At 45.1% G+C, this 26951-nt stretch overlaps 2 long non-coding RNA genes and 1 other non-coding gene across 4 annotated transcripts in view; 2 read left to right on the forward strand and 1 right to left on the reverse strand.

Annotated features, from left to right (window-relative positions):
• Window positions 1-9278: 9278 nt before the first annotated feature.
• On the reverse strand, window positions 9279-10934 carry LOC132367761 (uncharacterized). Its single transcript, XR_009503850.1, has 3 exons — window positions 10448-10934; window positions 9785-9942; window positions 9279-9559 (listed from the first exon to the last, which is right to left on the reverse strand). It is a non-coding gene; the product is annotated as an uncharacterized LOC132367761 (long non-coding RNA).
• LOC132368341 (U1 spliceosomal RNA) lies at window positions 9777-9945 on the forward strand. Its single transcript, XR_009504074.1, has one exon. It is a non-coding gene; the product is annotated as a U1 spliceosomal RNA (small nuclear RNA).
• Window positions 10767-26951, forward strand: part of LOC132367762 (uncharacterized) — a 50013-nt gene continuing 33828 nt past the window's right edge. For both annotated transcript variants that reach the window (XR_009503851.1, XR_009503852.1), the window contains exon 1: window positions 10767-11142. This is a non-coding gene — a long non-coding RNA (uncharacterized LOC132367762). The remainder of the gene's footprint in view (window positions 11143-26951) is intronic.

A 26951-nucleotide genomic window follows, 5' to 3' on the forward strand; every position in this document is an offset into this window, starting at 1 on the left:
GTAGTAAAACAGCTGAATTTAAGCAACATTCTAAATTTTAAATTACCGGTGATGTTTTAGAACAAGAAGTTTTCTCAACAGTGGCACTATTGACATTTTGGGCGTGATAATTCTTTGCTGTAGGGGGCTGTCCTGTGCATTATAGGATGTCCCTGGCTACTACCCACTAGATGCCAGTAGCATCCCTCCTCCCTGGTTGTGACAACCAAAAATGTCTCCAGACATTGTCAAATGTCCAATGAGGGGGGCAAATCACCTCCAGTTGAGAACCACTGTTTTATGGTAAAAAAAACTCTGGGATTCACTTGGGACCCTTTTGCTAGACTCTCCCCCCCCCTTTTCATTTTTAATAAATTTATTTATTTATTTTTGGCTGCATTGTTGCTGCACGTTGGCTTTTCTCTAGTTGCGGCGAGAGGGGGCTACTCTTCGTTGTGGTGGGCGGGCTTCTCATTGCGGTGGCTTCTCTTATTGTGGAGCACGGGCTCTAGGCATGCAGGCTCAGTAGTTGTAGCTCATGGGCTCTAGAGCGCAGGCTCAGTAGTTGTGGTGCACGGGCTTAGTTGCTCTGCGGCATGTGGGATCTTCCCGGACCAGGGCTCAAACCCGTGTCCCCTGCACTGGCAGGCAGATTTTTAACCACTGCACCACCAGGGAAGCCCCCTCTCCCTTTCTTTTTGTCAGTTTATTTCAACCCTAATCTCAACTACAGACTTGTATTACATGGTCATTTAAAAAATGTCCGTCCCTGCTTTCTAGCTGGAATAACGTTCTTTCTGGAGATACTTACCAGAGCCCTTGGTCTCTTAGTGGACTGAGCACCAAGTAGTCTTTGCTAGGTTTCCTGGCTTCCCTGTCTCAGACACTAAAGTACATCAGAGGAGGAAGAGAGAGTCAGAATTCTCCTTGTGTCCGGCTCCCAGAGAAATCCAGAAGAGCAGGTAGAACCCCAGTGACTGATAAGATCTTAATAGTCTGTTGACCCAGTCTGCAAGGGGAACAGAAAAAGGGGGTCTTTCTTTTTAGTTCTCACATCCTCTCCCCTCCTCTCTCTAGATCTCTCTTTTTTTTTTTTTTTGGTTGCACTGGGTCTTAGTTGTTGCAGGCGGGCTCCTTAGTTGTGGCTCGCCAGCTCCTTAGTTGTGGCATGCATGTGGAATCTAGTTCCCTGACCAGGGATAGAACCTGGGCCCCCTGCATTGGGAGCTCAGAGTCTCAACCACTGCGCCAGCAGGGAAGTCTCTCTCTAGATCTCTTTTGTAACAATTTTTATCTACAGTCTTTGGATAAGCACCCAGAGTGATGACTGTCCCCTATATTCCTCAGCACACTAGCACTGTAACTTTCTCAGGAAAGTTCTCTGTGTGGGAATTTCCTGGTGGTCCAGTGGTTAGGACTCAGCACTTTCACTGCTGAGGGCCCGGTTCAATACCAGGTCAGGGAACTAAGATCCTGCAAGCCGAGCAGCGTGGTCAAAAAAAAAAAAAAGGAAAGTTCTCTGTGGTCAAATAAGTGAGGACAACACTGCCCACTGAATCCCTGTCTCGGACACTGGCAATGACCATTAGATTATTAAAGGCATCGAGAAGCTCTTCAGATGTCTTTTTTTTTTTTTTTTGGCCGTGCTGCATGGCATGCAGGATCTTTCCTGACCAGGGATTGAACCCAGGCCCTGGCAGTGAAAGTGCAGAGTCCTAACCACTGGACTGCCAGGGAACTCCCTCAGATGTCTATTTTTAACCTAGCATTTCTCAGATTGACTACAGAACTTTCCCATTCCTCCTCCATTGTTTAACAAATATTTATCGGTATTAACACCCCCAGAACTGGTATCCCAAGGAACACAGTTTGGGAAATGTTGTCTTAGCTATTAACAACCTACATCTTTTGTAAATTGCCTTCAAAAGCCATTAATGCGTTCATTCATTTATTCAAAATACTGTTGGGCATCCACCATCCTAGTATGAGGACTACGAAGATTACTCGTCCAGGCAGCCCCCCGGCGGACAGATGAATCAGATCGTGTCAGTACATATGTGAAGGTCTGAGCCAGATGTTGGGGAAACAGTGGAACCCAGTGATTAACTCTGACACTGGAGTTCTGCTAACCTTCACAGATCAGGCAATACCTCGCTAAGCCTAGAATACGAGATCGAGTCCCTTAATCCTTGCAGTGTCAGGGGCTTGTTAGAAAGGCAGAATCTCAGGCTGCACGTTGGAACTACCAAGTCAGAACCTGTGCTTTAACAAGATCTCCAAGGGATCTTTATGTACATTACTGTTTGAGAAGCACTGCCTTAAAATGAGCACACTCTCTGACAAGAAAGTAAACAGAAACAAAATGCAGTTCTGTGTGATTTCTTGGCCAAAGGCTGACCTCCAGGCCAGGCCAGTCAGACAGGATAGGAAGGGAAGATCGGCAGAGGCAACGAGTGTCTTCTTTCCTCTCCTCACCCTCACCCAGCAATGACTGATTCAGCAGGTAAGGCTACAGGCATGTCATCCGGTAGCAGGGACAGGTAATGAGGCCATACCTGTGGTCCTTCCTGCCTAGGTGTCTGCCATGACTGGGTAGGCATAATGGGTTTGACTGGGAGGAAGGGAAAGAGTAGTGTTTGGAGGGGAAGGGGATACTTCCCGTTACCCTCCCAGAGATACCATCTCTGCTCTGAACCAGACAAATGGCCAGCCACAGAGCCACAGAGCCCAGGGTTCAGGGCTCAGGGCTCAGGAACTTTAAGCTTCTTCCTCTTGATCCTCAACATTTGTTGAGGGAGGAGGTACAGGGAGGGTTCATGGCAGCCCGACCCATTGGGAAGGAAAGAAGTTCAGGGCGAGCGCACCTCGACGCTGAGCAGGTGGCCGGGTTTTGCAATCTCTTTCCCTCCACAGGTCGTGCACTTGTCTGGGTGTAGCCCTGGGCACTGGTGGGGCGAGCTCTGTGGGCTACAGTGAGACTGAGGTCAGGCTGGGCCTTTGCTAGGGGCCCTGGTGAGGACCCGGGGGAAGGCTTTTCCCACAGACTAGGCTGTGATGGGTGGAGGGCAACTAGCCTAGGGTGGGGGTAACTAAGGGGAAGGAAACTGAAAACCACAACATAAATAACCACAATGAAGGGGAGCAGAATATGCTATTTTGAGCTGTAAGCACTTGAAAAATAGCAAATGTAGGGAGAGGCTTTCTCTGAACTCTCCTTATCTGCCTAAAGATAGATCTTCCAGAAGAACTCATTTGTCATAGAGTCCCTCCCCGGTGGTATCATCAACTAGGGAAGAGTGACTCTTATCACAGGAGAGGAGACTAGAAGTTGATAGCACACCCAGAAGATAAAATTTGTCATGAACTACCATATCTTCAATCTAAGGGCCCATTCATCTATCCTTAAAATCATTTCCCCTCACCTGAGAGTCCTACATTCCCTGCCCAACCCCCCTCTTCCCTATTAAGATCGTATTTAATCCTGAATTCTAAGCCACCTCAGGGCATTCGTTATTCATTTCCCCCTGGGTATCTCCAATGAGGTATACATGTTAATCAACTTCCGTTTGTTTTTCTCTTGTTAATCTGTCTTTTATTACAGGGGTCTCAGCTAAGAACTCAGAAGGGTGGAGAAAACATTATTTTTTCTCCCCTACAACATCAAAATACCAACACCAGCACTGCCCCTGCCCTTAGGAGGTCTTATGTGTGATGCATCTCCCAGCAGAGGGTGCCTCTCTGCACCCTCCAGGGGCCAGAACAGATGAGGTGAGCACCCAGTGCCTGAATCCACCAGGATGAAGACTTCTTGCTATTCTACCTAGATAGTCCAAAGGTAAGTCAGGCAGCAGTAGACAGAGATGGGATAGGGAGGTGGCATTTCAAGCAGAGGGAAGGGCCCACACAAAGGCCCAAAGGCAAGACCACACTCACCTGGGTGGGAAGAGGGATCAACTTACACATCTCCATCCAGTTCTGATGTAGCTGGCCCTATTGTGTTTTCTACTCTCCAAGGACACCATTCATATCCTGTGCCTGTCACTGTTGGTAGAGAGTCCCTGTTTGTTCCCCAAGGACAGGACTACTTGTGACTCACTTTGTTTCCCAGCAGCCCACTACAGGTGGCCCAACCTAACCCTGACTGTAAGACTAATAGCTCCCCATAGCTCCACGGTAGGTGCTCAGGACACCTGGATCCGCTGTAGCAACCCTGCTCCCGCAGGCAACCTCCTCAGAAGGGTACCTGCCTCACCACCTCCTACTCTTTTCTGAAGAAAGGGTTAACTTAGAGAGTTGTTTGCTGAGGTTCCTGACACGAACCAGGCCAAGGCGTATCTGGGGGCGGACTCCTTGGCTGGGACTTGCCAGGGTCAGTCTGGTTTGTTCCTGATAACGTGAGCAGAGGCTGATGTATGTGTGCTCTAAAAAATCCAAATAAAATTCTGGCTGCAAAAGTAATTCATGCTCATTGTAGAAAAATTGGAAAATAAAGAAAAATATAAATGAAAAAATAGATACCACCTTTAATCCCACCACCTAAAGGCAACCTCTTTATACATTTTGGTGAATTCCTTCCAAGTTTTTTTTTTTTTCCCTACGCATATATGTGTACATATTTAACATAGCTGAGATCATACTATGAGTTTCATGCCTTCCTTTTTCACTTGGCAGTACATTATAAGCTCTTATTCATTTGCTGTAGTCATCATTAATATTCCATCCTACCCGCATATAATTTAGTTAGCTATGTCCCTGTAGTGGTTACAGACTTATATCACACTTCAACTGGGAATGTGCAGAAAAACTGTGATTTCTATATTCTTCGTCTCTAGCTGATCTAGTCTCCTGCACAACTTCCTACCTCCTCAAGAGGGAAAATTAACAGTGGGTCTAACTAAAGAATAATCTGAAGAAATAATTTGAATCGCCTGCCTTTAGGGTTTTGTCTTCCTATGTGACCCCATTTTGCATGTCAGAAACCTCCGTCTTCCTCTTTGCTTCTTTTCTGTAACAAATTCTAACCACTGCTCCTCCTGCCTTCTCATGGATACGGAATCGGCCAGGGTCTCAGCAGAAAACAGATGGCTTACCCAACGCAGTCACTGAAGAGTTTCATAATGGGACTACCTACGAAGATGCCAGCAAGCCTAGGGTAACATGTAAGAAATGGCGAAGCACTCAGGACCAGAGATATGTGAGGGCATTACCACCCCTAGTCCTGGAGCAACGGCAAAAGCTGCAGCTGTGCGAGCGAGACCGTCGCACAGGAATTTAGGAGGAGGGATGCAGCCATGGCCTCCCCCGTGGTCTGGCTGAGAGGGAACTAGGGGACTAATGACTCTGACATCTCCCTCCACCTGCCCTCTATCTCTTTTCAGGGCCTCCCATTGTCCCGACTGAATGGGAAGGCAGGGGAACAAGTATTCTGCAGAGGTCAACCTCCCAGTATACAGAGAGGGTGGAAAACGGTGGACAAAGGATTTGAAGGGGCAAGTGAAGAATAACCAGCCCACGTGATTTGTGCTGAGGAGGAAAAAACCAAAAGAAACAGGCACATTAATACTTTTCAAATCATATCTATTATTGGACTTCCAAGTTGCTTCTTATTTTCACTTTTATAAATAATGTTTTTTCAAATGGGGACATCTCTCAAACACGAAATTTTCTACTGAAGTTAATATATAATGAGAAGAGGTGCAGGGTCTCCCAGAGTCCAATTGTATTAGTTAAGTCTCTCTCTCTCTTTTTTTTTTTTTGCCGTGCTGCTCAGCTTGTGGGATCTGAGTTCCCCAACTAGGGGTTGATCCCGGGCCCTGGGCAGTGAGAGCACGGAGTCCTAACCACTGGACCACCAGGGATTCCCAAGTTACGTCTCTTTTGTTTATAAGTTACAAAAACACACCAGAGCTAGATTAAACTGAAAAAAAAAAGAGGGGGACATTATCAGGATTATTAGGATACTAGAGAGTCTCCCAAGGCCCAGTGGACTTCAGGAGTATGGGAACAGCAGCTACAAGGAGCAGCTGCTCCCCCTCGGGCTGAGGCAGCCCACACCGCCATCCCACCCTCATGGCTAAGACTCAGACCTTGTAGGAGAGGGTGTAGCTGTGGTTCACGGGATGGTAGAGAAGTCACTATGGTGCTGCACTGGCAGAGCAGAATATGCTGGAAATCCACCCTCTAGAGTGCTTGGGATGTATTTACTGGGGTCCCTCTTCTACAAAACCACCTGTAGCAGGAGTGCGAGGGGAAGCTGGGGCGTTTGCATGATGCTGGCCACTGTGCACTGTAGGAGCTGGATGCTAAAGAAGCCATCTGTCCTGCAGGACGCTGATGCAGGATAAGTCACTTGCATCGCAGGAGCTGGATACTGGAGAAGCTGTCCAGGCTGTAGGAGCCAGGCGCTGCCTGCCACAGGGGCCTGCTGAGCAGAGCACACTGGAATCCGGAAGGAAAATCTCTCCTACAATGTCTCTCCAGTGTCCTCTACTGACAAAGCTTAACATCGGTCAGCTGACAAAGGAAAAATTTTGAGATGATCCACTACATTTTTGCAGGGCAGACAATGAAGATTGAATTTGGAGCTGAGAGGCAATAGATTGAGAACTAGCACAACCCCAACTCCATATGCCCATAGGAGGGACGATGACTGATCCAGCTGGTGCCACCCCTGGATTGGTCAGTCACCTGTGCTGAGAATGGAACTGCATTCATAAAAAGAGAAGCAGTGAGCATGGACAGGCAGGTGCAAGAAAGCCAGCTGGTCACCAAGCAGCCTTCGGGCTGTCCAGGGGAGAGAAACAAGCATCTCAGTCATTAGAGAAATTGTCTGTCCTATAGATCAGGGACATTTCATCAAGCTTCACCATGGCTTGAAAAAATACTCCTCAAGACTACCCATTTTCTTTTATTCAAACATGCAGCTCACCAAGAAACCTTCTGATGTTTCCTCCCATCTACACAAAACCAGATGAGGGACAGATTTTGGGCAGTGGCTACGTATTCTGCTGTTTGAAAAGGGATATCATCCGCCATAATCTAATAAATCAGCCTTTGATGTTATCAGCCATGGGTGTTATTAGTGAAAGTCTGTCACCAAGAATCTGCTCTTATGTGGTGCAGTAAGAAGTAAGGTTCTGACCCTGAGGAGCTGAGAACCAGGTTTTGGACTCGAGGGACTCAATCAGGGTGTTCTCCTGAAGGACCTGCAGCCTACATCCTACACAACATCGCTAGCACATTCCCCAAGGAAGAACCCTGCAGAACACATAATTGGACATGGATATATCGAATTCTATAAATGTCCAACCAACAACCAACCTTCCTTCCTCCCTTCCTTCCTTCATAAATAAACAGCATACTTACTACTGAGCCAGCACTATTTTGTTTTTTTTTAAATTAATTAATTAATATTTTATTTTTGGCTGCATTGGGTCTTTGTTGCTGCGTGTGGGCTTTCTCTAGTTGTGGTGAGCGGGGGGCTACTCTTCGTTGCGGTGTGCGGGCTTCTCATTGCGGTGGTTTCTCTTTGTTGTGGAGCACAGGCTCTAGGCACACAGGCTTCAGTAGTTGTGGCATGCGGGCTCAGTAGTTGTGGATCATGGGCTCTAGAGCACAGGCTCAGTAGCTGCGGCACACAGGCTTAGTTGCTCTGTGGCATGTGGGATCTTCCTGGACCAGGGCTCGAACCCGTGTCCCCTGCATTGGCAGGCGGATTCTTAACCACTGTGCCACCAGGGAAGTCCAACAACCATTCTTTAGTTGCTGGACTTTTGGGCTGTTTCCAGTCTTTCACTAATTTATGTAACACAGAGATGAATGTCTTTGTGTTTAGTGTTCTTTTTGCTGTTGTTGTTTTGTATTTCAAGTGATTCCTTTAGGATAGATGATCGGATTTGGAAATAAATTGGTGTCAAATCGCATCCTCCTCTTTTTTGGGGGGAAGAGCATGAACATTTTATAGACATTTGAGACCTACTTACTGCCCAATGACTTCAGAAATGTACCAATTACAGTCCCACTAAAGGCCATTTCAGGACATCCTGACTTGGAGTATTAAGTTTGAAATGTGTGCATGCGTGTGTGCACATACATATGAAATCTTGCTTTTTTTACACTTCTTTAGTTAATATTGGGGTTGGACGTTCATCCCACACTTGTTATCTCTTGTCCTCTTTTGAGAGTATTCTGTTCAAGTCCTTCACAGTTGAGAAGTATTTTATTTCAATCTCTGGGGAATTTCATGTCCCAGATTCTCTGTTCTGCCCTCTTTTGGTTGGAGAGGGGCTCTATTCCCACCTGTAAATCCGTTGGAAATTCCCTTCTGAAGTCAAGTTCCTTTGGCATAGGAGGACAGGCTTGGGTGGCTAAGAGCTTCCATGGGGCTGGAAACAAGTGTATGGAAGTCTGAAGCCTGCAGAGCCAGTTGAACTTTCATCCCCGGTTGGAGAGTTTTCAAACGGAAGGAACTCGTCTCTATATAATTTTCTTTTCACTTTCCATTTTTAAACACCCCAGAGGGACCCTGGGTGATTTTCTTCTCCTTATTTAACTCAAATTGAATCTCTGAATAAACTATGTCCCTCTTAGGAGCCTAAGACACATATTTAGAGGAAATGTGTCATTTAAAGTGCTTTTTTTTGAAGTCATGTGAGGAATTATCAGAGCAAGAATCTCCTCACCACCCTCTGTGCTCTGTGCCTTTTTTAGCTCAGAGCCAGGAGAAAAACTTTCTCCTCTTCCTCCCCCCCAGTTCTTTTCCCTTCTGAGTCTGACACAGAAGAAACTTGCACACAGGTAGTAAATGGCAAGCATAGGGCAGTTGCGTGTGTTGAAGTAAGTGTGGCACGTGCGGGAGTGTGAGAGGTGATAACACGCATTCATGTGGGGAGTGAGGCTGAGCAATGATAATCAAGGGAGCTCTGGGGAGAAGGGGCCATTTGTGGTCACCTTAAATGATGAACAGGATTTTGAAATACAGTAAAGGAGTCAGCTAAGTTTCTATCAGTTTCTACTCTGGCCTCACTGGTAAGTAGAGAATCCTGGTTCTCTGTGTTGATGCCAGAGACAGTTATCCATCCATCCACCACCCATCCTTCCATCCATCCATCGATCCACCCATGCACACATGCATACATCATCTGACATTTTATTCATTCATTTGTTCATTCTTCCAATGCTCCCTCCATCTTTCCATCCATTCTTACGTTATCTATCAAGGCCCTACTCTCTGCAGCACGCTGAAGGCAAAAATATTTTTTTTGTCTTTTTAAAAAATAACTTTATTTATTTATGTGTTTGTGGCTGCGTTGGGTCTTCGTTGCTGCGCTTGTGCTTTCTCTAGTTGCGGCGAGCGGGAGCTACTCTTCGTTGCGGTGCGCGGGCTTCTCATTGCAGTGGCTTCTCTTGTTGTGGAGCACGGGCTCTAGGCATGTGGGCTTCAGTAGTTGTGGCTCATGGGCTCTAGAGCGCAGGCTCAGTAGTTGTGAGGCATGGGCTTCGTTGCTCTGTGGCATGTGGGATCTTCCCGGACCAGGGCTCGAACCCGTGTCCCCTGCATTGGCAGGCGGATTCTTATCCACTGCGCCACCAAGGAAGTCCCGGCAAAAATATTAATAAGACAAGAGTTTAGCTTTCAAGGAGAACATAGGCTAGTGTTAGGCTGGACAACTTAAAAATAGATCATAATACTGTGCAATAAGTCCACCCTATAGGAATTTGTTTAAAATACGCCTCTTTGAATGTCCCTTTTCCCCCAAAAGCCTTACCTGACCACTCAATCTAAAATAGGCTCTTGTATACTTACCTGGCAGGGGAAATACCACGATCAAGAAGGTGGTATTTCCTAGGGCAAGGCTCCTCCGTTGCACTCCGAGTGTGCCGACCCTTGCAATTTCCCCAAATGTGTGAAAGAAACTCAGTTGCATAATTTGTGTTTGTGGGGGACTGCGTTTGTGCTCTCTCCTTTAAAAAAAAAAAATAGGAAAAATATAAAATAGGTTTTTGTTACTATTCTTTTTCATAATATTCTTTTTCTTTTCCTTTAGAGTGTTTATCACAATTTGTTAATATAATAGTATGATTATTTGCTCAATTTCCGTCTCCCCAGTTGACTGTATACTCCATGGGGGTAGGTTCTATGTCTGTTTTGCTTACACTGAATACTCAACACCTGGTCCCGGCTGGCACACAGCAGGCCCAAAGTAGACATTTATTGAGTGAGTTAACAAATAAGCACTGATCGTACCCAGGCATGATGATTTCTTGTACTAAACCAGTGGTTCTCAAAGTGTGATCCTTGGACTAGGAGCATCAACAACACCTGGGAACTTGGTTCGGAGTCAACATTCTTGGCTCCACCTGTTCGTTCACAAACTGGTCCCATACCCAGAGGGCAGGGAGAGACCAAAGAAAGAGGCAGACCACTCCAGACTGGTAGGTGGCAGATTTAATAAGCAAGGGTACTTACTTAGGAGGCTTGTCTTGGGCGCCTGCAAGACGAGTAGATCCCTGTACCTGCCCACCAAAACCTTCAAGTTAAAGAGACCTTAACTGGATTCAGTCATATATTCAGTCCAGACAGTCTCAACAATACCTTTCTCTCTCAAGGCTACATCCTTGAAACAGCTCCCACTGTGGGAAAGTAGGCTGAGCGTACATTCCAAAGACAAAGGGTGTGGGCGGAGCCTGCGACTGGCTGAGTCCAGCTGGTGGGTCAATCAGTGGTCATGCCCTCTCGATTCTTCCTCCAACACCAGCCCAGACCAGAATAGAATCAGAAACTCTGGAATCAGCAGTCTGTGCTTTAACAAGCGTTCTGGGTGATTCTGATGGAGACTGAAGTTTGCAAGCACTGTACTAAAGTGATAAACGCCCATTCTCGTCTACCGTAGACATCTGTGGATTTTAGCACAGAAATAAGAGTAATTATGTCTGGACTGGGAAATACTTCATGGAGAAGGTGACACTTTAAAGGAAGCCTCAAGCTAGATAAGCCAGGGAAAAGCAATTCAGGCAGAGTACTGTGTACCCAAAGGCACATAGGCATGGATTAGCCTGGCCTTCGGAGGAGTCTATAAGTAGTTCTGCGGCAGGGTCCCGGGCATGGCAGGGAGATGAGGACGGAGATGGAGGCAGGCGCCTTGAATGCCAAGTTTCAAGCAGGTAAGTAACTTGGTACCCCGTTTCCCCTCCCCACGGCTGTTCAGACTGGCCTGAGTCAGACTTCCGCGGGCTCACTTCCCGTCCCCGCCTGCCTTTTTCCTCCCTCCCTCTTCTCCCAATTCTCCCACCTCCTCCCTTCCCCTGGGGGTGAGACGGCCCTGCTTCCAGGCCAACTCCACTCCTCGCCGACCCGTCCAACTCGCTGACGTCAGCTGGGCCGGGCGCGCCTCGTTGGCGGCTTTGGAGCCAGGCCTGGCCCCACCTCCCGGCTTTGGCGGAAAGCCCAGGATGCTGGTCTGCGTCGAGGGGGCCGCGCAGGCGCACTTGGTACAGGGCGTCGCGGGGCTTTCAGGGCTCGGGAGAGAGTCCGTTCCTCCGGAGACACCTTGCTTCCGAGGGAGGGGTCCGTGGTGTCAATGTCGGTTGCTCGGGACCCACGCTTGCGTCATTTAGCGCCACCACCCTCAGGGGAACTGGCTCCCAGTCTGTGCCCTCTTCTCCGCGACCGACCGCGCTGGTGACTCACAGCAGGACTGGTGTCCACGGTCATCAACCCAACGGTGACTGGAGGCGATGAAGGGAGATAACAGACTTCCTAACAATAGGTACTGTTTACCGAGCACTTCTTAGTGTGCTGGCACTGAGTCACCTGCACCTTGTAGTTCTCAACTTTATGCAACCCAGTGCCCTTTTCTTATAATACGTTTCAGTGCCACTTCAGCATTTATAGATAATGTAACCAACCTACATCCCAGTTCAATAATATTAAACCACAAAATGCCACAATTAGTGTAAAGGGGGAAATAGAAAGAATTTATAAGAACATACAGTTCATGCTCACTTGGGCAGCACATATACTAAAATTGGAACCATACAGAGAAGATTATATACATATATACATACACTTGTTTTTTTCAGCAGGGAAATGCTTGGGCAGACCCTCACTAGAAGATATAATGAAGTAGTTATTCCCTGCCAATCTGCAACAACTGCAAATGCAACCCTCACTGATACGGATATGTTATATTAATGGCTCAAATACCACCAGTACTGTTGCCATTGCATTATGCTTTTCTGCAGTGGTGAACTCTCCTGCTGAAAAGTTCCAAATAAAACAGAATCCAGCCTTCCCTTGATTGACATGGTGCCCTGCTGTCTTTTGTTCGCCCCTCCAGATCCATTCTCCCTCATTGTCCCCAGGGCAGAGACCACTGGCACATCATATCTCATTGAATCCTTAAAAACACATTTGGACTGGGTATCATTATTTTACACATGTGGAAATAGGCTCAAAGAGATCAAGAAAGCTGCTTAGGTCTGTCTGTGGTGGGTCTTGAGTTCAGACTCGGATGTGACTGGATTTAAGGCCTCTGTTCCTAATTGCAAAGCTGCACTGCCCCTTTGCAGTTTGGGTCTTTGTCAGAGTCAAAGGACAGAGAGAGTGCTAGAGGAGGTCAGGTCCAATTCTCATAGAGAAGAGGGCCTTCACCAGAGTTGTACTAGTCTAGGTATGCTGGGCTATGGATGATAACATATAGCCTCAATATTTCAGTGGCTTGGAATTCCCTGGTGGTCCAGTGGTTAGGACTCCGTGCTCTCACTGCCGAGGGCCTGGGTTTGATCTCTGGTTGGGGAACTAAGATCCTGCAAGCCGTGCGGCACGGCCAAAAAAAAACAAAAAACAAAACTCAGTGGCTTAACATACAGTAAAGATTTATTTCTTGCTCCAGTAAAGTCCACAGCAGATCTTCTTGGTAGGGTGACTCTTTCCTGGGCAGCTCTCCTCCAAGCGGTGAAATCAGAGATTTGGCCTTCTTCCATTAGGAAGCTCTGCCACCTCAGAGCCTTTTGCTTCCAGCCTCACAGATGAAAGGGAGAGGGTGTGGAATATTACTTGGAATATTTTATGGGCAAATGTGGAGGTGGCATGCATTTCTTCTACCCTTCTCCTATGGGCTGAACTCAATCACATGGTCCATACCTAGATGCGAGGGAGCCTGGGAAGTGTAGTCTGTGTTTGGTGAGCAGAGCCATGTCTCTGCAGAAGTGTCAAGCTCTTCCAGTCTCTATACTAAGAGCATAAAAAAAGGAGGCTTAAGTTCAAGTGTCATCTTTTTTTTTTTTTTTTTTTTTGCTATGAATACCTTTTACTTAAATACTGTAGGACTCACTTTCACAGTAAGGTACCTAAACTGTTTGTAACACAGGAGCCAAGTAACATCCAACTCTCCATGTACAGCGTCTTGTCATTTCTAGAAAAATCCTTTCACATTTTTAAAATCAGCTTCGGCTGGAAGGCCTGGGGTAATGGTTGAAGACCAGAGTGTCTCTGGAGATGCTGCATGAGAGTTTTCATTGCTGCTTCGGAGGCTGGGAGCCCCACTGGCCAGTGACGAGGCCAGAGTCCCACCGACAGATGAGGAGGCCAGGCAAGATGAGCTGGAACATGTGCGGGGAGCTGGGTTCTGCACTTATGCAGACTCTGGGTTTCTCATCCTTCCTAGATGGGCTCTGGAAGATGGTCTATTTATGTTTACATGTTGTGCTGCACCTCACAGGCCTACAAGGCCTGTGCTTGCCCTGCTTCAAGACTGAAGAAAGAGCCCGGAGTCAGCAACAGAGACATCAATGGTTTAATGATGGGGGAGCTTATACATCTGAAGCAAGGCCCTGGAGCGACACCCCACCATGTGCAGCAGATGGCAGGCAGGACATGGCGGCAGTCTTCACTCCAAGTGTTATCTTTGCTGTTGATCTGCTGAACGACCACGCCTCGTATCCTGCCCCCTTTCAGGGCCCTAGTTTCCTCATTTGTTACATGGTTGTGGAAGCCCAGCCCTCAGAGCTGCATGATGACCAGATGTAATTGGTAGGATAGAGTGCTGGTTGGGGGAAGTCATGGAGAGAGCTGCCTCCTCCTCAGGTCTGACCTTGCCTAATGACTCTCCTGACTCCACTTTCCACCTTCTTCAGCCAGGAAGGCCCAGCAGGATCTCCTGGTTGTTGAGGAGGCCTTCCCTGCGAAGCCTCAAGTGCCCATGGTCCCTCTGAACACTGGCATTGTTGGGGAAGAACGGTTCTGAGTAATTAATGAAGAGTGAAATCCAGATACTAGAATCTACCAGAGAACTCCAGCAAGCGCCCTGGAGACCCAGTGGAGGCCCCAGAGAACCTGGCATTAATCCAAGGAGATGCTGGAGCTGTGGCCGAGGAACTGGGCTGGTGTGTGTTGGGGAGCGCTTGCTCACTTCAGTGGTCGTCCACAGTTTGGTCTGCCCCAAACCTCTCTTCCAGGAGTCAGCTCTCCCACACCCAAACTACAAGGTTGCAGTAGGAACTGTCATGTTTCTACAGTAGGCCCCTGGCCCCTGGTCACTTGATTGGTCCAGGGTCAGGCACTTGACCCACACTGGAACAATAATTTTTCTGCTTGGGAATTTTGGAGAGAGAAAGAGCTATCTTAACTTCTCTCCAGCTGATTGGTCCAATAACATATAACTCTTAGGTTCTCTTGACAGTCATATTTTCCTCACTGTGTGGAAGTAACAAGCAGGGGAAGCTGGTCTCAGAAGAGAGAATGAAAGATGAGGAGACTTCCAGTGGTGTCTGAGTTTCTGATTCTGCTCCATTCCTGAGGCTAGGCTGTAATCTAGACTCTGTGATATCATTAAAATTAAGTTTCCCCTTTTTGCTTAAGCTAGTTTAGATAGATTTTGTTGTTGTTGTTATTGATCCAAAGAGCTAAGGAATAGTATGAACTTCCTTATCAAACACATTTATTCATTCAAGAAGTATTTCTGGTGCATCTACTATGTTCCAGGTACTGTGCAAAGTACTGGAAATTTGGGACTTCCATGGTGGCGCAGTTGTTAAGAATCCACCTGCCAATGCAGGGGACACCAGGTTCGGGCCCTGGTCCGGGAAGATCCCACATGCCATGGAGCAACTAAGCTGGTGTGCCACAGCTACTGAGCCTGTGCTCTAGAGCCCACAAGCCACAACTATTGAGCCCACGTGGCAAAACTACTGAAGCCCGTACGTCTAGAGCCCGTGATCTGAAATGAGAAGCCACCACAATGAGAAGCCCGCGCAACACAGTGAAGAGTAGCCCCCTCTTGCCGCAACTAGAGAAAGCCCATGCGCATCAACGAAGACCCAATGCAGCCAAAAATAAATAAATAAATTTATAAAAACAAAACAAAACCCCCCCCCCCCAAAACCCTCAAACTACTGGAAATTTAACGACGAATAGGATAGACGTGGTATATACCCCCAGGGACCTTATACTTGGAGGCTAGGGCAGGACAGACCTGGAACAAGTACTATACAGGTAAAATCCAGGTTTATGAGAACTGTCAAGAAGGAAAAAAATTTTCCTCTACCTTTCTCAGCTCTTCTGGCTGGTCTAAGAATTAAATTGACACGAGACAGAATAATAGGAGAAAATCAAATTTAATTACTTATGTACAAGAAATCCACATTGACGTGAGAGATTCCAAATACAGGCAGCATGAGGTATATATGTCATTCTGGACTAAGGAGAAGGGAGCATGTGTCTGGGACTTCAAAGGGAAGGAAGGCAATTTGTAGGAAGATGAAAAAAGAGCAAATGTTTGTTAAATGTTTGCTGAGCCGTGTAGAAACAATGGGACAGAGAGAGGAATTTTAACAAACAGACTTTGCTAGTTTCCTGCCTGTATACCACACCTAGTTCATATTATACTATAGATAGCTCTGGTGATAGTTCTCTTTCCTGGAGAAGGCCCTCTCTCTGAATTCTTTTAGGTAGTTAAGGGGGAGGTGAAAAGAAAAAAAAGAAAAAAACTTCCTGAGTCTTTTGTTTCTTCCTCATGCCAAAGAGTCGTATTCTAGGGTGGCAAATTTTGCTCCCCTACAAAATATATCACAGGGTTGTGAGAACATACAAGCTGAGAACAGAAGGATGGGGCAGGGGTTGGGTGGAAGAAGATTGGAATTAGGATGTCGAGGAGGGAGAGCATCCCAGGCAGGAAGAAGAGCACGAGTGATGACAACTCCATCATGAACCAGCATCCTCTGGAGAGAAAACCACACTCCAGCTGAGCTGGACTAGCTGAGGGGCCTGATTTTTCACCTCCCCCCATTTTGAGCCCTCAGGTAATACATTGGTAAGAAGACTCTTTCCTTTTCCCCAGAAGCAGCCTAGCAGGGACCACTCCCTCCTGTCCAGACTGTTCTATTCCTTATTTATTTATTTTTTATAAATTTATTTATTTTTGGCTGCGTTGAGTCTTCGTTGCTGCACGTGGGCTTTCTCTAGTTGCGGAGAGCGGGGGCTACTCTTGGTTGTGGTGTGCGGGCTTCTCATTGCGGTGGCTTCTCTTGTTGTGGAGCGTGGGCTCTAGGCGCGTGGGCTTCAGTAGTTGTGGCACAAGGGCTCAGTAGTCGTGGCTCGTGGGCCCTAGAGCGCAGGCTCAGTAGTCGTGGCGCAGGGGCTTAGTTGCTCTGCGGCTAGTGGGATCTGCCCGGACCAGGGCTTGAACCCGTGTCCTCTGCATTGGCAGGTGGATTCTCAACCGCTGCGCCACCAGGGAAGCCCTGTTCTATTCCTTATTGAGCTGTTGCATGGGAAGAAACACAAAACACTTCCAAGAAGGCCTTGACACACTGAACATGATCTGTATATGCATTCTTCCCTTTCATTCGTACCCCTTTTGGCAGAGAATGCTAACTTTCATCCTAATAGCCATTATCCCCACCTTACTTACTCCTATGTTGGGGGCACCATGTATCTGGCTAATAAAACCACATTTCCCAACCTTCCTTGCAAATGGGGGTGGCTAATGAGAGGTCAGTGGCAGTGATTGGGTGGGATTTTGGGAAAGCTGTTTAAAGGAGTTAACTCAGCAAGCACCCCTTTTCCCTTTCCCCCGATTCTTCTTTCTTTGTCCCTGGGATATGAATTTGATGGGTGGAGCTCCAACAGCCATCTTTCACTCATGAGGTGAGCTTGAAGATGGACGTCATGTGCTGAGGATGGCAGAGCAGATGACAGATTCCAGCTTCTGAGACCTTGTAGAATCCCCATACCAGCCTGACCTGCCTGCAGATGGTTTATCATATGAGAGGAAAATAAGTCTCTGTCTTGTTTAGGTCACTGTTGTTTTGAATCTCTTACTAGCGACTGGACAAAATTCCTCATTGGTGTAATCCTAAAAGCCCTCTTGTAATTCAATTTCTCTCCACTAAATAGTCCCCAAGTCATCCATTCAATCATTTATTCATTCTCTCACTCAAACACTCTCTGATTGAAGATAGCCATCCCATATTCTAGAATCAGATGAGATTATGTGGGTGTAAAAGAGTGTTGTAGGGCTTCCCTGGTGGCGCAGTGGTTGAGAATCTGCCTGCCAATGCAGGGGACACGGGTTCGAGCCCTGGTCTGGGAAGATCCCACATGCCGCGGAGCAACTGGGCCCGTGAGCCACAACTACTGAGCCTGCGTGTCTGGAGCCTGTGCTCCGCAACAAGAGAGGCCGCGATAGTGAGAGGCCCGCGCACCGCGATGAAGAGTGTCCCGCGCTCGCCGCAACTAGAGAAAGCCCTCGCACAGAAACGAGGACCCAACACAGCCGAAAATAAATAAATAAATAAATTTATTTAAAAAAAAAAAAAAGTGTTGTAAATACCAAAGCATTAAACACATATTAGATTGTGTTATTATTTTAATTAATATTATGATTTGTTGTTGCTCAAGTGCCACAATTAAGAAGATTTTAGTGTGTAGCAATTTGCTAGAGGGAAACTCCCATTAAGTGGTGTGAAATTCCGTTCTATTTGATGTTGTAAATAAAAGAAGCAAGGGGTAACCCAGTGCAAGTGCTTCTCAAACTTTAATTTGCACAGAGAAATACTTGAGGATCTTATTAAAATGCAGATTCAGACTCAGGGGGTCTGAGGTGAGGCCTCAGATTCTGCATTTCTCACAAACTCCTGGTTGAGGCTGCTTGCCGCCCTGGACCTTCGAATAGTGGGGACCTAGGAGATCTTTCCCTGTGCTAGAGAAAGAAATGATGAGAGAGGAGAAAGGGAAGCTAAGGGCAGAGAGGAGAGCATTTCAGAAAATGGGAAACAGTTTCTTTTAGAGGCTCTATCTGCAAGCAGGTTGGTAACTTAATAAAAACCAGGAACTGTGCAGACCTTATTTTGTTTAATTCTTACAACCGTATATAAGAGGAATTCTAATTCTTAGTCTACAGTTGAGAAAGCAAGTGGAAGCTCAGAGAAGTTAAGGGATATGACCAAGGTCACACAGCAGGTCAGTGGCAGGGATGGGATTGCCACCCAGGTTTTTCAGAGGCCAGAGCCTGTGTTTCTTTCCAGGTCCCTTGCTAAAATTCCAGGGGGACATTTACTCCTTTTGCTGAATTCTTCCTCCTCACCCAGGAAATGCTGATCAGGGGAGGAGGACGAGGCTGCCCTAGGGAACCAGGCCCCCGGTACTTGAATGTTTGGCTCAGCTCTAATTTATCTGAAAGGCTTTCTGCAGCTGCTAAGCTCTGTATTTTTTGAACACTGGGACCTTGGTAGTGGGAAGTAAGGCGGGTACCGGTGGGATGTTTCTAAGTTTCGCTGGACAATTTCCATTTCGTAAGCCCGATCTCCTTTCTGGAGGTTGCCGTGGTCCAGAGCAGCAGGAGTATGTCCTGGGAAGTGGAGGCCACAGAGGTGAGAGCAAACCCTGCTCCAGCTCTGACCCGGGACCCTCGCTTTCTCCCTGGATGCCTTTGAAGGACTACTAAAACCCGACAGTTTGGCCCAGCAATCAGCAAACCGGCAAGTGCCAGGCCCCAGTGAGGATCCTTGCTTCCTCCCAAGATAGGAGATAAATGGGCAGTTTGTGTCCCCATAAAAGTTCTGCCACTCAAGGTGGAGCCTCTGCCATAGGCTCCCACTGGTGGTGCTGTTCCCCAGGGCTCGGGTGTAAATCTGAGCCATTTCCTTCTCCAGTTTCCCAAATGTGACTAGCCTTTGTCTAATTTCACCACCGTGGGGAGCTGGGGAGGGTTCCGTGCACAATAAATCTTTCATTGGGAAGGTAGTTTTATCATTAGAAAGGATGATGCTAAAAAAGAGAGGATGTAAGTGACCAGTGTGTTCAGGGATGATGAAAGGAAGGGCTCAGGGTGAGAAGAAAGGGATGAGGCTGGGATCGCAGAGCAGGGTTGAGGAGGTGTGGGTGGAGAGAGAGTCATGGAGACATGCCAGGAACGCCAGTGCAAGGCCTGATTGCGGAAGAGCACGAAGGAGCTTCCTGGTGAGAAGAGAAACCAGGATACATGGTGTGGTTCCCTCTCCTCTCCTGAGGACTGGCTGTGGTCTGCTTGGACATTAGCTCCACCGTTGTGCGGAGGCTATTGGACGCACTGGTTTCGGGTCTCGGATCCAGTCACAGCAGCAACACCAGAAGTGGGGACGGAGGGGCAGCAGGGGCGGTCGTCTCGTGGAGTGATGTCCAAGGCACCCTAGTGTGTAGTGTCTGAAGGGGAAGGACTTAATTAAGGGACCTCTCCTGCTCCCTTAATTAAGGGAGAGCAGGGACCTCTCCTGCCCCCAGGCTCCCCCTCAACCCTCATTTTTGAGACAGCATCAGCATTTCCAGGGCAGTGAAGGCCAAAGCCACCAGTTGGGCTGCAACACTGAGCGGTATTGGATATCCCAGATTACCCTAACTCTGGCTGGTCTAGTCCTAGAAGCAGAGGAAGGCCAGGAAAATGTTCCCTGGAGCCCATGGCCTCCACTGTCTCCTGGCCACCACTCTCTTAAGGGCCATGCTACTCTAAATAGTTGATGATCTTGCTGCCTCCACTTCCTTGATTCCCATTCTTCTGGCACTCTACAGTGTGGCTTCTGTCCCACCTCAACCCACTGCACTGCAACTGCTCCTACTAATGGCATCAGCAATCGGAAGCCAAATCCAGGGGCTACTTCCCAGTTCTTACTTTTTCTTTAAATTTTTCATTTACCTGTTGATTACAATTGTTTCTTCTTGAAAAATCTCAACTCTAGGGCTTCCTAACTGGGGATCCATGAGTCCCTAGATTGTCTTAAGAAACAACATGCAGTCTTTAAAATTTTTATACCAAGTGTTGTACAAATCTGCATTTTTCTAGGGAGGATGGTCCAGGGCATTCGTTGGATTCTCAAAAGGGATCAGTGATCTGCCAAAATGTCAAGAACCAGTGCCCTTGAAATCTGTATTGGTTAGAATTAGGTTCTGCTGGCAGTGATCCAAGATAACCGTGGTTGATTTGTTCTTCATGTATACAGAATCAGTCATCAGAGCTGGAAGGGTGACTCTTTCTAGCTCTGCTCTGCCAACACCAGGGTGTAGTCCTCAACCTCATAGTCCAAGATGGTGCTCCAAGCAGCATGTTGGAAGGAGGGACAAAGAAGAATATAAAGGACATGCTCCTGCTGTCTCTCAAAGATTCCCAGGAGCTGCTATGTGACACTTTCGCTTTTATATTATTGGCCCAAACTTAATCTCGTGGGTCATATCTATCTGCAGAGAGGCTGGGAAACGTCCTTATTCGGGGTAGTCTACTGCCATGGATGAAAGGGAGAATAGATATTGGGGGCCATATATCAGCACCTGTCAGAGCTTCTGTGACACCACCAGTGGTGGATACTGTGATTCACACAATATCCCTTTCTATTTCTTTCTAGTTTAAGCTGGGAAGACATTACCTAGATTCCCTTGCAGCTGGCATTCCAAATGTGATTTAGGAATTGCTAATTAAATGAACTTGCACAGGACTTGAACCTGGAGCTAAGTGGAGAGGAGGATCAGGTGAGGCATCAATTTTGCAGGCGTGGATTGTGGCAGACTTGTTTCCTGGTCACTAGCTTCCTGGTTTAGCAGCTTCCTGTAGCAGAGTGTTCGTGGCTTCTTTCCTGATCGTGATGACAGAGGCATGGTGATCCTGAGGGCTTACAGTTATCTCTGGAAGCTTCGTTTTAAGTCTACTCCTCCAGGCCTTCCAGCAATATTGTGAGCCAAAGCTTGGCAGATTTTAATGTTCATATTGGCCTGAGGATCCAGCTAAAGGGTAGATTCTGATTCAGTAGATCTGGAGTGAGATCTCAGATTCTGCATTTCTCACAAGCTCCTGGGTAATATCTGATGGTTAGGATGAATTTTTTTTTTCTGCACCTCGCAGCTTGTGGGATATTTAGTTCCCTGACCAGATATCGAACCCGGATCCTCAGCAGTGAAAGTGCAGAGGCCTAACCACTGGACCGCCAGGGGACTAGGATGGATTTTTAGTAGCTCAGTCCTAAGGTGTCCTCTGCTTACCTACATCTGATCATAAATTCATTTCTGCTTTAACTACCTAATGATGGTTTCAGATTCTCCTAATTCTGTGACTGTTTCTTCCTTGTCTCTTTTAAGAGATCATCTTCCTGTGTATTTTTAAAAATCTTTATTTATTTATTTTTTATACAGCAGGTTCTTATTAGTTATCTGTTTTATACATATTAGTGTATATATGTCAATGCCAATCTCCCAATTCATCCCACCACCATCACTCCCCACCCACCCCCGCTTTCCCTCTTTGGTGTTTCTACGTTTGTTCTCTACATCTGTGTCTCTATTTATGCCTTGCAAACTGGTTCATCTGCACCATTTTTCTAGATTCCACATATATGCGTTAATATACGATATTTGCTTTTCTCTTTCCAACTTACTTCACTCTGTATGACACTCTCTAAGTCCATCCATGTCTCTACAAATGACCGATTTCATTACTTTTTATGGTTGAGTAATATTCCATTGTATATATGTACCACATCTTCATTATCCATTCGTCTGTAGATGGACATTTAGGTTGCTTCCATGACCTGGCTATTGTAAACAGTGCTGCAATGATCACTGGGGTGCATGTGTCTTTTTGAATTATGGTTTTCTCTGGGTATATGCCCAGTAGTGGGATTGCTGGGTCATATGGTAGTTCTATTTTTAGTTTTTTAAGGAACCTTCATACTGTTCTCCATAGTGGCTGTATCAATTTACATTCCCAACAACAGTGCAAGAAGGTTCTCTTTTCTCCACACCCTCTCCAGCATTTGTTGTTTGTAGATTTTCTGATGATGCCCATTCTAACTGGTATGAAGTGATACCTCGTTGTAGTTTTGATTTGCATTTCTTTAATTATTAGTGATGTTGAGCAGCTTTTTATGTGCCTCTTGGCCATCTGTATGTCTTCTTTGGAGAAATGTCTATTTAGGTCTTCTGCCCATTTTTTGATTGGGTTGTTTGTTTTTTTAATATTGAGCTGCATGAGCTGTTTATATATTTTGGAGATTAATCCTTTGTCCATTGATTCATTTGCAAATATTTTCTCCCATTCTGAAGGTTGTCTTTTCGTCTTGTTTATAGTTTCCTTTGCTGTGCAAAAGCTTTTAAGTTTCATTAGGCCCCATTTGTTTATTTTTGTTTTTATTTTCATTACTCTAGGAGGTGGGTCAAAAAAGACCTTGCTGTGATTTATGTCAAAGAGTGTTCTTCCTATGTTTTCCTCTAAGAGTTTTATAGTGTCCAGTCTTACATTTAGGTCTTTAATCCATTTTGAGTTTATTTTTGTGTGTGGTGTTAGGGAGTGTTCTAATTTCATTCTTTTACATGTAGCTGTCCAGTTTTCCCAGCACCACTTATTGAAAAGACTGTCTTTTCTCCACTGTATATCCTTGCCTCCTCTGTCATAGATTAGTTGACCATAGGTGTGTGGGTTTACCTCTGGGCTTTCTATCCTGTTCCATTGATCCATATTTCTGTTTTTGTGCCAGTACCATATTGTCTTGATTACTGTAGCTTTGTAGTATAGTCTGAAGTCAGGAAGTCTGATTCCTCCAGCTCCGTTTTTTTTCCCTCAAGATTGCTTTGGCTATTTGGGGTCTTTTGTGTCTCCACACAAATTTTAAGATTTTTTTGTTCTAATTCTGTGAAAAATGGCATTGGTAATTTGATAGGGATTGCATTGAATCTGTAGATTGCTTTGGGCAGTATAGTCATTTTCGCAATGTTGATTCTTGCAGTCCAAGAACATGGTATATCTCTCCATCTGTTTCTGTCATCTTTGATTTCTTTCATCAGTGTCTTATAGTTTTCTGAGTACAGGTCTTTTACCTCCTTAGGTAGGTTTATTCCTAGGTATTTTATTCTTTTTGTTGCAATGGAGAATGGGATTGTTTCCTTAATTTCTCTTTCTGATCTTTCGTTGTTAGTGTATAGGAATGCAAGAGATTTCTGGGCATTAATTTTGTATCCTGCTACTTTACCAAATTCAGTAATTAGCTCTAATAGTTTACTGGTGGCATCTTTAGGATTATCTATGTATAGTATCATGTCATCTGCAAGCAGTAACAGTTTTACTTCTTCTCTTCCAATTTGTATTCCTTTTATTTCTTTTTCTTCTCTGATTGCTGTGGCTAGGACTTCCAAAATTATGTTGAATAATAGTGGCGAGAGTGGACATCCTTGTCTTGTTCCTGATCTTAGAGGAAATGGTTTCAGTTTTTCACCATTGAGAATGATGTTTGTTGTCGGTTTGTCGTATATGGCCTTTATTATGTTGAGGTAGGTTCCCTCTATGCCCACTTTCCAGAGAGTTTTTATTATAAATGGTGTTGAATTTTGTCAAAAGCTTTTTCTGCATCTATTGGGATGATCATATGGTTTTTATTCTTCAATTTGTTAATATGGTGTATCACACTGATTGATTTGCCTATATTGAAGAATCCTTGCATCCTGGGATAAATCCCACTAGATCATGGTGTATGGTCCTTTTAATGTGTTGTTGGATTCTGTTTGCTAGTATTTTGTTGAGGATTTTTGCATCTATATTCATCAGTGATATCGATTTGTAATTTTCTTTTTTTGTAGTATCTTTGTCTGGCTTTGGTATCAGGGTGATGGTGGCCTCATAGAATGAGTTTGGGAGTGTTCCTTCCTCTGCAATTTTTTGGAAGAGTTTGAGAAGGATAGGTGTTAGCTCTTCTCTAAATGTTTGATAGAATTCACCTGTGAAGCCATCTGGTCCTGGACTTTTGTTTGTTGGAAGATTTTTAATCACAGGTTCAATTTCATTACTTGTGATTGGTCTGTTCATGTTTTCTATTTCTTCCTGGTTCAGTCTTGGAAGGTTATACCTTCCTAAGAATTTGTCCATTTCTTCCAGCTTGTCCATTTTATTGGCATAGAGTTGCTTGTAGTAGTCTCTTATGATGCTCTGTATTTCTGCGGTGTCCATTGTAACTTCTCCTTTTTCATTCCTAATTTTATTGATTTGATTCCTCTCCCTCTTTTTCTTGATGAGTCTGGCTAAAGGTTTATCAATTTTGTTTATCTTCTCAAAGAACCAGCTTTTAGGTTTATTGATCTTTGCTATTGTTTTCTTTGTTTCTATTTCATTTATTTCTGCTCTGATCTTTATGATTTCTTTTCTTCTACTAACTTTGGATTTTCTTTGTTCTTTCTCTAGTTCCTTTAGGTGTAAGGTTAGATTGTTTATTTGAGTTTTTTCTTGTTTCTTGAGATAAGATTGTATTGCTATAAACTTCGCTGTTAGAACTGCTTTTGCTGCATCCCATAGGTTTTGGATCATCGTGTTTTCATTGTCATTTGTCTCTAGGTATTTTTTGATTTCCTTTTTGATTTCTTCAGTGCTCTCTTGGTTTTTTAGTAACGTATTGTTTAGCCTCAATGTGTTTGTGTGTTTTATGTTTTTTTCCCCTGTAATTTATTTCTAATCTCATAACGTTGTGGTGGGAAAAGATGCTTGATATGATTTCAATTTTCTTAATTTTACTGAGGCTTGATCTGTGACCCAAGATGTGATCTATCCTGGAGAATGTTCTGTGCGCACTTGAGAAGAAAGTGTATTCTGTTGTTTTTGGTTGGAATGTCCTATAAATATCAATTAAGTCAATCTTGTTTAATGTATCATTTAAAGCTTGTGTTTCCTTATTTGTTTTCTGTCTGGATGATCTGTCCATTGGTGTAAGTGAGGTGTTAAAGTCCCCCACTATTATTGTGTTACTGTTGATTTCCTCTTTTGTAGCTGTTAGCACTTGCCTTATGTATTGAGATGCTCCTATGTTGGGTGCATATATATTTACAATTATTATATCTTCTTCTTGGATTGATCCCTTGGTCATTATGTAGTGTCCTTCTTTGTCTCTTGTAACATTATTTTAAAGTCTATTTTATCTGATATGAGTATTGCTACTCCAGCCTTCTTTTGATTTCCATTTGCGTGGAATATCTTTTTCCATTCCCTCACTTTCAGTCTGTATGTGTCCCTAGGTCTGAAGTGGGTCTCTTGTAGACATCATATATATAGGTCTTGTTTTTGTATCCATTCAGGGAGCCTCTGTCTTTTTGTTGGAGCATTTAATCCATTCACATTTAAGGTAATTATCCATATTTATGTTCCTATTACCATTTTCTTAACTGTTTTGGGTTTGTTTTTGTAGGTCCTTTTCTTCTCTTATGTTTCCCACTTAGAGAAGTTCCTTTAGCATTTGTTGTAGAGCTGGTTTGGTGGTGCTGAATTCTGTTAGCTTTTGCTTGTCTATAAAGCTTTTGATTTCTCTGTTGAATCTGAATGAGATCCTTGCCGGGTAGAGTAATGTTGGTTGTAGGTTCTTCCCTTTCATCACTTTAAATATATCGTGTCACTCCCTTCTGGCTTGTAGAGTTTCTGCTGAGAAATCAGCTGTTAACCTTATGGGAGTTCCCTTGTATGTTATTTGTTGTTTTTCCCTTGTTACTTTTAATAATTTTTCTTTGTCTTTTATTTTCGTCAGTTTGATTACTGTTTCAGTGTGTTTCTCCTTGGGTTTATCCTGTATGGGACTGTCTGTGCTTCCTGGACTTGGGTGGCTCTTTCCTTTCCCATGTTAGGGAGTTTTCGACTATAATCTCTTCAAATATTTTCTTGGGTCCTTTCTCTCTCTCTTCTCCTTCTGGGACTCCTATAATGTGAAAGTTGGTACGTTTAATGTTGTCCCAGAGGTCTCTTAAGCTGTCTTCATTTCTTTTCATTCTTTTCTCTTTATTCTGTTCTGTGACAGTGAATTCTACCATTCTGTCTTCCAGGTCACTTATCCGTTCTTCTGCCTCAGTTATTCTGCTATTGATTCCTTCTAGTGTATTTTTCATTTCAGTCATTATATTGTTCATCTCCGTTTGTTTGTTCTTTAATTCTTCTAGGTGTTTGCTCTTTAATTCTTCTAGGTCTTTGTTAAACATTTCTTGCATCTTCTTGATCTTTGCCTCCATTCTTTGTCCAAGGTCCTGGATCATCTTCACTATCATTATTCTGAATTCTTTTTCTGGAAGGTTGCCTATCTCCACTTCATTTAGTTGTTTTTCTCGGGTTTATCTCATTCCTTCATCTGGTACATAGTCCCCTGCCTTTTGATTTTGTCTATCTTTCTGTGAAAGTGGTTTTCCTTCCACAGGCTGCAGGACTGTAGTTCTTCTTTCTTCTGCTGTCTGCCCTGTGGTGGATGAGTCTATCTAAGAGGCTTGTGCAAGCTTCCTGATGGGAGGGACTAGTGGTAGGTAGAGCTGGGTGTTGCTCTGCTTGGCAGCTATCAGTAAAAGTTTAATCTGCTTGTCTGCTGATGGGTGGGGCTGGGTTCCCTCCCTGTTGGTTGTTTTGCCTGAGGTGACCCAGCACCGGAGCCCACAGGCTCTTTGGTGGTGCTAATGCTGGACTCTTGGAGGGCTGATGCCAAGGAGTACTTCCCTGAACTTCTGC

The sequence above is a fragment of the Balaenoptera ricei genome, chromosome 6, assembly GCF_028023285.1.
Source record: "Balaenoptera ricei isolate mBalRic1 chromosome 6, mBalRic1.hap2, whole genome shotgun sequence".
Lineage (NCBI taxonomy): Eukaryota > Metazoa > Chordata > Mammalia > Artiodactyla > Balaenopteridae > Balaenoptera > Balaenoptera ricei.